Genomic DNA, 9,453 nt, shown 5'->3' with positions numbered 1-9,453 from the left:
ATGTATCCAAACTCTTCACTATACTTCTGATTGGTGCAGCCGAAGATAATGTCATCCACATATATTTTCCACACAAACAGTTCACCATCATATGTCTTCGTGAAAAGAGTGGGATCCAGGGAACCAGGTATGAAGCCTTTGCTTTTCAGAAAGTACTTGAGTGTATCATACCAGGCCCTAGGGGCTTGTTTGAGGCCATACAGTGCCTTGTTGAGCTTGTATACCATATCAGAATGTTTTGGATTTTCAAAGCCAGGTGGTTGTGCAACATACACTTCTTCTTCAATCTTGCCATTGAGAAAGGCACTTTTCACATCCATCTGATAGAGAAGTATGTTATGATGATTTGCATAGGCCAGCAGTATGCGTATGGCTTCAAGCCTAGCCACAGGAGCAAATGTTTCATCGAAGTCAATGCCCTCCACTTGAGTATATCCTTGAGCAACTAGACGAGCTTTGTTTCTGACAACTTGACCATGCTCATCTTGCTTGTTGCGGTATATCCATTTGGTGACTATTATGTTGTGCTTCCGTGGATCAGGACGCTTAACCAGTTCCCATACATTATTCAGCTCAAACTATTGAAGCTCTTCTTGCATAGCTTGAATCCATTCAGGTTCCATGAAGGCTTCTTCAGCTTTCTTGGGTTCTGATATTGAGACGAATGCGAAATGCCCACAGAAGTTTGTTAGCTGAGTTGCCCTTGAACGAGTGAGTGGACCAGGTGCATTGATGCTGTCCAGTATTTTGTCAATTTGTACTTCATTTGCAACACGAGGGTGTGTGGGGCGAAGACTTTGCTCTTGCTGATCTATGTGGTCATTTGAAGGTATATCTTCAGGCTGAGCATTGTCTTCATGTGGATCAGGTGCTGAGATGATAAGTTCTTCTTCAGGTTGAGCTTCAGAAGGTACAATTTCTCCAGTTCCCATAAGCTTGATTGATTCATTTGCTGGAATTTCATCTAGCACATTTGGCAATTGCTCTCTTTGTGATCCATTGGTTTCATCAAACCGCACATCCACTGTTTCAACCACTTTGTAGTGGAAGAGATTGAAGACTCTGTAGGAGTGCGAATCCTTTCCATATCCAAGCATGAAGCCCTCATGTGCTTTTGGTGCAAACTTTGAGGTGTGGTGTGGGTCCTTGATCCAGCATTTTGCGCCAAATACTCTGAAGTAACTGACATTTGGCTTCTTGCCAGTTAGGAGTTCATAAGATGTCTTGTTCAGGAGCTTGTGAAGATAAACACGATTGATTGTATGGCATGCAGTATCAATGGCTTCAGTCCAGAATTTTCTTGGAGTCTTGTATTCATCTAGCATTGTTCTGGCCATCTCAATGAGTGTTCTGTTCTTGCGTTCGACGATGCCATTCTGCTGTGGCGTGTATGGAGCTGAGAATTCATGTGTGATGCCCAAGATATCCAGATATGTATCAAGGCCAGTGTTCTTGAATTCAGTGCCATTGTCACTTCTGATGTGCTTTATCTTGGCGCCAAAATTGTTCATAGCTCGATTTGCGAAGCGTCTGAAGACATCCTGCACTTCAGTCTTGTAAAGGATTATGTGCACCCAAGTATATCTAGAATAATCATCAACAATTACGAAGCCATAGAGGCATGCAGAAGTAGTAAAAGTTGAGTAGTGAGTGGGACCGAAAAGATCCATGTGAAGCAGTTCGAAGGGTTGAGTAGTGGTCATGATTGTCTTCGAAGGATGTTTTGCCCTTGTCATCTTCCCTGCTTCACAGGCGCCGCATAAGTGATCTTTCTTGAACTTGACGCCTTCGATGCCTATGACGTGCTTTTTCTTCGCAAGGGTGTGGAGGTTCCTCATGCCAGCATGCCCAAGCCTTCGATGCCAAAGCCACCATTCTGAAGCTTTTGCAAGAAGACATACTGCAAGTTGTGGTCCTGCTGAGAAATCTACCACATACAAATCACCTTTCCTATACCCTTCAAACACTAGAGATTTGTCAGATTCCATTAGCACCAGGCAGTGATATTTGCCAAACATTACAATCATATTCAAATCGCAGAGCATTGGGACAGACATTAAGTTGAAGCCAAGGGATTCAACAAGCATGACTTTATCCATGTGTTGATCCTTTGAGATTGCAACTCTACCTAGACCCAATACCTTACTTTTACCAGTGTCAGCGAATGTAATGTGGCTCTTGTCGGATGGACTTAAAGTTGAGTCCATAAGAAGGCTTCTTCTGCCAGTCATGTGATTTGTACACCCACTGTCAATAATCCATTCTGAAGACTTTGAAGTCGCTGGTATCGTACCCTACAGTGCAGTTAGGGGGATAGGCTTCACGAAGAGTGTTGTGAAGCATAAACATTTGATGAACCAGTGGGTTATGAAAACTTAGATCCAGATTAGGACTAATGGGGAGAGTAGCATGCGATTCAGGAACGAAGTACATAATGATGCCATTTGGGCAGTTTATCTTGCGCCCCACAAGATTTTTATGGTCTCCAGCAATAGCATCAGAAGATTTTGTTTTTGTGCTGGAGACCTTTCCCTGCAAAGGAGAGTTAAGCTTTCTTAACCACCCACATCTTCAAGGGTGGCTTAGAAGCTATAAGTCTAAGTGCAGCATCTGAGAATTTTGGCTTTGAAACCTTAGCAAACAGTCTAGCAGGTGGACAATAATACTCATAGGAATAAGCAGAATAATTTTTGGTCATATGAACATGACGGTTCGATGAACCACTCTCATATTCATATGCCTGAGTATGGTTCCCCTGCAAAACATTTGCGTTAGTGCGACTCAGGTGAGTCCCCTGTTTGTATGAAGCATTTGGACCATATGAAGCCTTTGGTCTGAGGTTTGTCTTCTTCAAGTGAGGTGTCATGAAGACATTCACAGGAAGATTTTCCAGACATGTTTTCGGAACCCAGATCTTCTTCATAGGCGGTCCATTCCTGCAGTTAGTACCAATGTACCTGGCGAACACTTCATCATTCTGATTCTTAAACAGTTTATAGTTTGCATCAAAGGATTCATCAATGATAATTGGGTTAGCACAAGTGAAGCCAGACAGATTGGATGGATCTACTGAGGATTCCTTTGCAGCAACCCATGTGGTTTTGGGGTACTGCTCAGGTTTCCAGTAAGACCCATCTGCATTAATTTTCCTCACGAACCCAACACCCTCTTTCCTAGGGTTTCGGTTCAGAATCTGCTTCTTAAGGACATCACATAATGTCTGATGCCCTTTCAGACTTTTGTACATCCCTGTTTCAAGCAATGTCTTCAACCTAGCATTCTCATCAGCAATAGCAGTGGTATCCTCAGCAGAGGGGTTAGTTACCACATCAACAGTTGAAGATATTGAAACAGTAGTAGCAGTGGAACATTCAGCAACAGAAGCAGCATTATCATGCTCAATGCATTTAAGACATGGTGGTTCAAATCCTTCCTGAGCGGGACTGATCTGTTCAGCGCGAAGTGACTCATTTTCCTTTTGAAGATCTTCATGAGCCACCCTCAATTTCTCAAGTTCTTGCTTCCTTTGAAGATAATCATAGGAAAGCTTTTCATGAGTTGTTGAGAGAGTATCATGACGATCTTCAAGTTCCTGATACTTAACGTGAAGGTTTTTTATGTCTTCAATTAAGGATTCAGATCGAGTCATTTCAGCACCCAACAGATCATCGCTTTTGTCTAACAATTTTTGAATATGTTCCATAGCTTTCTGTTGTTCAGTTGCAATTTTAGCAAGTGTTTTGTAGCTAGGTTTTGAATCACATTCAGAGTCATCGTCACTAGATGTTTCATAGCGAGTTGTGCGTGTGTTTACCTTGGCACCGCGTGCCATGAAGCAGTAGGTAGGAGTGGAGTCGTTCTTGTCATTTGCGTTGGTGTCGGTGATGCAGTCATTGTCTTCAGTATTGAAGATGGACTTGGCGACGTATGCTGTAGCCAGACTCGCAATGCCAGAATCAGACTCCTCCTCAGACTCCACCTCTGCCTCCTCAGATGCGGACTCCTCCTCTGAATCCATCTCCTTTCCAACAAACGCACGTGCCTTGCCAGATGAGCTCTTCTTGTGTGATGAAGACCTTGATGAAGTTTTGGAAGACGACTTTGAGTATTTCTTCTTCTTCTTGTCGTCAGAATCATATTCCTTGCTCTTCTTCTTCCTTCTGTTCTCATTGTCCCACTGTGGACACTCAGGGATGAAGTGCCCAGTTTTCTTGCACTTGTGACATGTTTTCTTCTTGTAGTCATGAGCAGAAGCTTCATCATTCCTTGAGCTTGATCGTGAAGATTTCCTGAAGCCTTTCTTCTTAGTGAATTTTTGGAACTTCTTCACTAGCATTGCAAGTTCTCTTCCAATGTCTTCAGGATCATCAGAACTGCAGTCAGATTCTTCTTCAGATGAGGAGACAGCTTTTGCCTTCAAGGCATGAGTTCGCCCATAGTTTGGACCGTAGATATCTCTTTTCTCAGAAAGCTGAAACTCATGTGTGTTGAGCCTCTCAAGTATGTCAGACGGATCGAGTGTCATGAAATCAGGACGTTCTTGAATCATCAGGACCAGAATGTCAAACGAACTATCAAGTGATCTCAGCAGCGTCTTGACGATTTCATGTTTGGTGATCTCAGTAGCGCCGAGGGCTTGAAGTTCATTTGTGATGTCAGTGAGCCGATCAAAGGTGTGCTGGACATTCTCATTGTCATTTCGTTTGAAGCGGTTGAAGAGATTGCGAAGGACACTGATTCTTTGATCTCTCTAGGTTGATATGCCTTCATTAACTTTGGAGAGCCAATCCCAGACCAGTTTGGATGTCTTCAAGGCACTCACACGGCCATACTGTCCTTTGGTCAGATGACCACAGATGATATTCTTGGCAGTAGAGTCCAGTTGAACGAACTTCTTGACATCAGCAGCAGTGACACCTTCTCCAGCCTTGGGAACGCCGTTTTCGACGACATACCATAGGTCGACGCCAATGGCTTCAAGATGCATGCGCATCTTATTCTTCCAGTAGGGATATTCAGTTCCATGGAAGACGGGGCAAGCAGCGGAGACTTTGATTATCCCTGCAGTCGACATAACTAAAACTCCAGGTGGTTAAACCGAATCACACAGAACAAGGGAGCACCTTGCTCTGATACCAATTGAAAGTGCGTTATATCGACTAGAGGGGGGGTGAATAGGCGATTTTTATGAAAGTCTTCAAAACGTGAGAGTTATGAAGACAAACAGTGAAGATTATGCCTATTACTATGCAGCGGAAGTTAGATTACACTAGTCCAGCCATGGTCAGGTATTCAATAGAGTGAAATCGTAGTGACAAACAGCTTCAGTGTAATAAGGATCAGGTAGGAAGAAGTTATGAAGCCAAACAGATCATACATTCATGTTGTGAAGACAAACGGTAAAGCAGGCATGTAATGGCTTCACAATGAATAACTGTAAGTAAAAGGAAGTGAAGATGAAACAAGTGACATGTTGAAGACAATGATTTGTTGGAACAGTTCCAGTTGCTGTGACAACTGTACGTCTGGTTGGAGCGGCTAGGTATTTAAACCAAAGGACACACAGTCCCGGACACCCAGTCAAGGACACTTAGTCCAAGACACCCAGTCCTCACCGTTTTCTCCTTGAGCTAAGGTCACACAGACCTCGCCCAATCACTCTGGTCAGTCTTCAAGGTAGACTCCCAAACCTTCACAGACTTCGTTCACTGGCAATCCACAATTTCTCTTGGATGCTCTGAACGCGACGCCTAACCGTCTGGAGGATGCACAGTCCTCAAGTGTAATAAGTCTTCAAATCACACAGACACGAAGACTTAAGTGATGCCCAATTTACTCTGGCTCTGGGTGGTTAGGGCTTTTCTCCTCACTGGGAATTTTTCTTTCAAAGGCTTCGAGGTGGGTTGCTCTCAAACGACAAAAGCCGTGCACTGAAATCTGAGCAGCCAACCGTTTAAGGTTGTGGGGGGTGGACTATTTATAGCCACTTGGCAACCTGACCTAATCTGTCCGAAATGACCCTGGGTCACTAAGGAACTGACACGTGTACCAACGGTCGGATTTCGAACTCACACGGCAACTTTACTTGGGCTACAAGTAAAGCTGACTTGTCTGACTTTGGACAAGATTTTCTCTCATAGGCTTCGCTCGAAGCCATAGGATTTGAATTAGGCATCACTTCAGTCATTCTGACTGGTTCTCTTTGACCCCACTTAACAGTACGGTGGTTCCTATGACACAACATGAATGAAATAAAACTACGAAGGATCTAGGTCTTCGAGTTCCAAAAGCTTCATAGGGAGTCTTCTCATGTCATTGTCTTCAATATGAATATCTTCATAAACCACCATTGTCTTCAATGTCTTCGTACATTTTTAGGGGTCATCTCTGATAGTGAAACCGAATCAATGAGGGACTTCTACCTGTGTTTTCCTGCAATTCTCACAAACACATTAGTCCCTCAACTAGGTTTGTCGTCAATACTCCAAAACCAACTAGGGGTGGCACTAGATGCACTTACAGTAATGAGCTAGAAACTAACTCTAACCTCTAGCTAAGTTGAGTACCAAACAGGGTTGTGTTGTTATTGCTGCTGCTATTGCTCTTCTACGTATATCTAGACATCATTAGAACATTAATGTAACACTCTTCCTTATTGCTATGTAGCCTAGGATTACATATTTAGACATTAAGTACAGTGCATGTTGATATGTAGCCTCGGATATATTACATATGGCCCTAGTTAACCTAACAATAAATGGGTTGCAGATATATTCAGTAAAAAGTCCGATTCACCGGTTAGTCCCTTATCAGCCGCCGACCTATATGGTACCAGCTACAGTTATCCTGAACAGTGAGCAGATATAAGCCATGGGATGAAACTAACCTCGATGGAAAACAGTAGTCATTCCAAAATTGTCATGTGTAGGTACATCGAGAAGCATGTTAAGCACAACAGGCTAAACATCAACCAAAATTATACATGGCAGACAAAATAATGTCCAAAAGATAGCTTCAATGTGCAGGTTTAAGCACGCTAGTAAAGCAAGACAAGTGGAAAGGTGTGCTAACTGCAATAGGCCTAACATTTAACAACAAGCAAACATAGTCATTCAAACTAGTATTGTGCCAGTCTAAGTACACTGGTTATTGTTAAATAAAAATGGAAAGGCGTGTTAACTACAAGATGCAGCAACCAAACGTAGTCATTCATAGTGGTATGGTTGAAACTGGTACTGATGAAATTGAAATGCACAATTCATACTTGCACATATAAAACATCACGTTGTGAATAAATGGAATAAACAATACATACTACGAACAACCAAAGATAGCATTTGAAACTGGACATATGCTAACTACAAACAACCGAACAATCAAAAAACTTTAAAAGAGGCATATGCTAGCTATAACAGGCTTAACAGCAAGTAAATATAGCATTCCTATCGGTATGTTTAAAATTGGATTGATGAAATGTACTGCACATCAAATAATTGGACATATAGAGCATCACATTGTGAACAACTGAAATAAACAAGGCATACTACAAACAACCAGATATAGCAATTAAAACTGGACATATTCTCAATACACTACAAAAGGGACTCGACAAAACAAATCATGGGCTTCTCCTGTGAAGAGGCACGACAAAACAAATCATGGGTTTCCTCACTTGTCACAGATGGGATCATTCCCGTGGGAAGAGAACGGACTCTGGATGCGCTCCATGTTGTCGCAGATGGGCTCCTTCCCCTTGGAAGAGCAGGGCTGTAGGGTGCCCTCCCTGATGTCGCAGACGGGCGTTTTCCCCTTGGAAGAGCAGATGGGCTCTTTCCCCTTAGAAGAGTCGTTGAGGGTGCCCTCCTCGTGGTCGCCATCGATGAGGTCTGACTTGGAAGTTGTGGATCCAAGCCAACGTCGCAAAAAATGTCCTTCAGAAATGACAAAAGGGGCTCGATGGCGATGTAGAATGGCAAATTGTTGACAACGAGCTAGAGGAGATCAGCGGCGGGGCCATGGATGAGATCGACAATGGTTGAACCCGAGGGGTTGGGGCTGGGCCACTTAACCTGTGACATACCTTGCCTCAGGCCATCACTGTCGATGAGATCGATGTCGGAGCCGGCGGCCGAGACATGCCCGCATACTCTAGCTCGCTGCTTGAGTGCCTGTCGCCAGTAATGGTCGTCAGCTTCCTCGGCGACGTCGGGCAAAGAGACCGCTATACACCTCTTTTGGGCTAGTCGCTCCTCGAGCTCCACATGTAGTGTAGCCGGGCTTAGGCTGCAACACTCTGGAGTGGGGGATGGGGAAGGGGATCTGTGGGAAAGGGCGCGTTCGGCAAGTGTCATCTAAGAAACTCAGGGCGGCCTGGGTATGGAGATTGGTTGGTAAGCTGCACGGGCTAACCAGCAGATGTTGACAATGGAGGCCTTATAGCGGCAGTGGCAGCGGCGGTGGGGACCTTGCTAGGGTTTCGAGCGAGGGAGGGGCTGTGTGTGTGCGCGAATGCCCGAGGAGGTTTTGTTGTGTGTGTGTGTGTGTGTTTTTGTGTGTGTGTGTGTGTGTGTTATGTGTGGAGGGGACACGGTGTGTTTGAGGAAATGACGCGGGTACTGAAAATTTTACTACATGGGAGTCAAACGCGGGAGTGAAATGCCGGGCTATTGAAAATTTTGATGATAGTGCATAGCACACGGTCCGGAGATAACAACCGTGTGTTACGAAATAGAAAAACCCTCGAGGCTGGAAGATATTTTCTAGGGATGCAGGCGGGATTGGGAACAAGAATCATCGCACACGGTGTGGAGACAACAACCATGTGTTATGAAACAGAAAAACCCTCGAGGTGGGTAGATATTCTCTAGGGATGCAGGAGGGATTGGGAACAAGAAATATCGCACACGGTCTGGAGATAACAACCGTGTGTTATGAAACAGAAAAACCCTTGAGGCGGGTAGATATTTTTGAGAGGGGGGGCCTCGTGGAGCCCAATGTACTGTGCGGATGTGTGCGTGACAGGGGCACCGGTGTGGCACACGATTAGTTTGAGTGAACCGTGTCTGTTGCATCATCCGACTTGTTTAATGTTCATAAATTTGGAGAAAAATGACACGGGAGAGGGTCAGAACACGAACACACTTGCATGTGGACCAAATTTATGTATCAAAAGGGTGGTTTGATTTTCAAATACCAAATGCAACTTCGATGTGGCACCTCTCTCGCAAAGCGCACGGTATTGCTTGCCCCCACCACCCCCTCGTGTCGGCACGAAGGGAATCCTAAGCTATGAATGCATGCCCCCTCCCCCCAACCGAGGTTCACCTAGCAAAGTGCGAAGTAGCTAGCAGCCCCCCTCCTCCCTCGTGTCGGCACGAAGGGAATCCTAAGCTACGAATGCATGCCCCCAACCGAGGTTCACCATAGAAAAGTATGAAGTAGCTAGCAGCCCCC

Source organism: Triticum dicoccoides, chromosome 6A (assembly GCF_002162155.2).
Source record: "Triticum dicoccoides isolate Atlit2015 ecotype Zavitan chromosome 6A, WEW_v2.0, whole genome shotgun sequence".
Lineage (NCBI taxonomy): Eukaryota > Viridiplantae > Streptophyta > Magnoliopsida > Poales > Poaceae > Triticum > Triticum dicoccoides.
The sequence above is the reverse complement of the archived record's forward strand: the minus strand, read 5'-3'. Positions refer to the sequence as shown.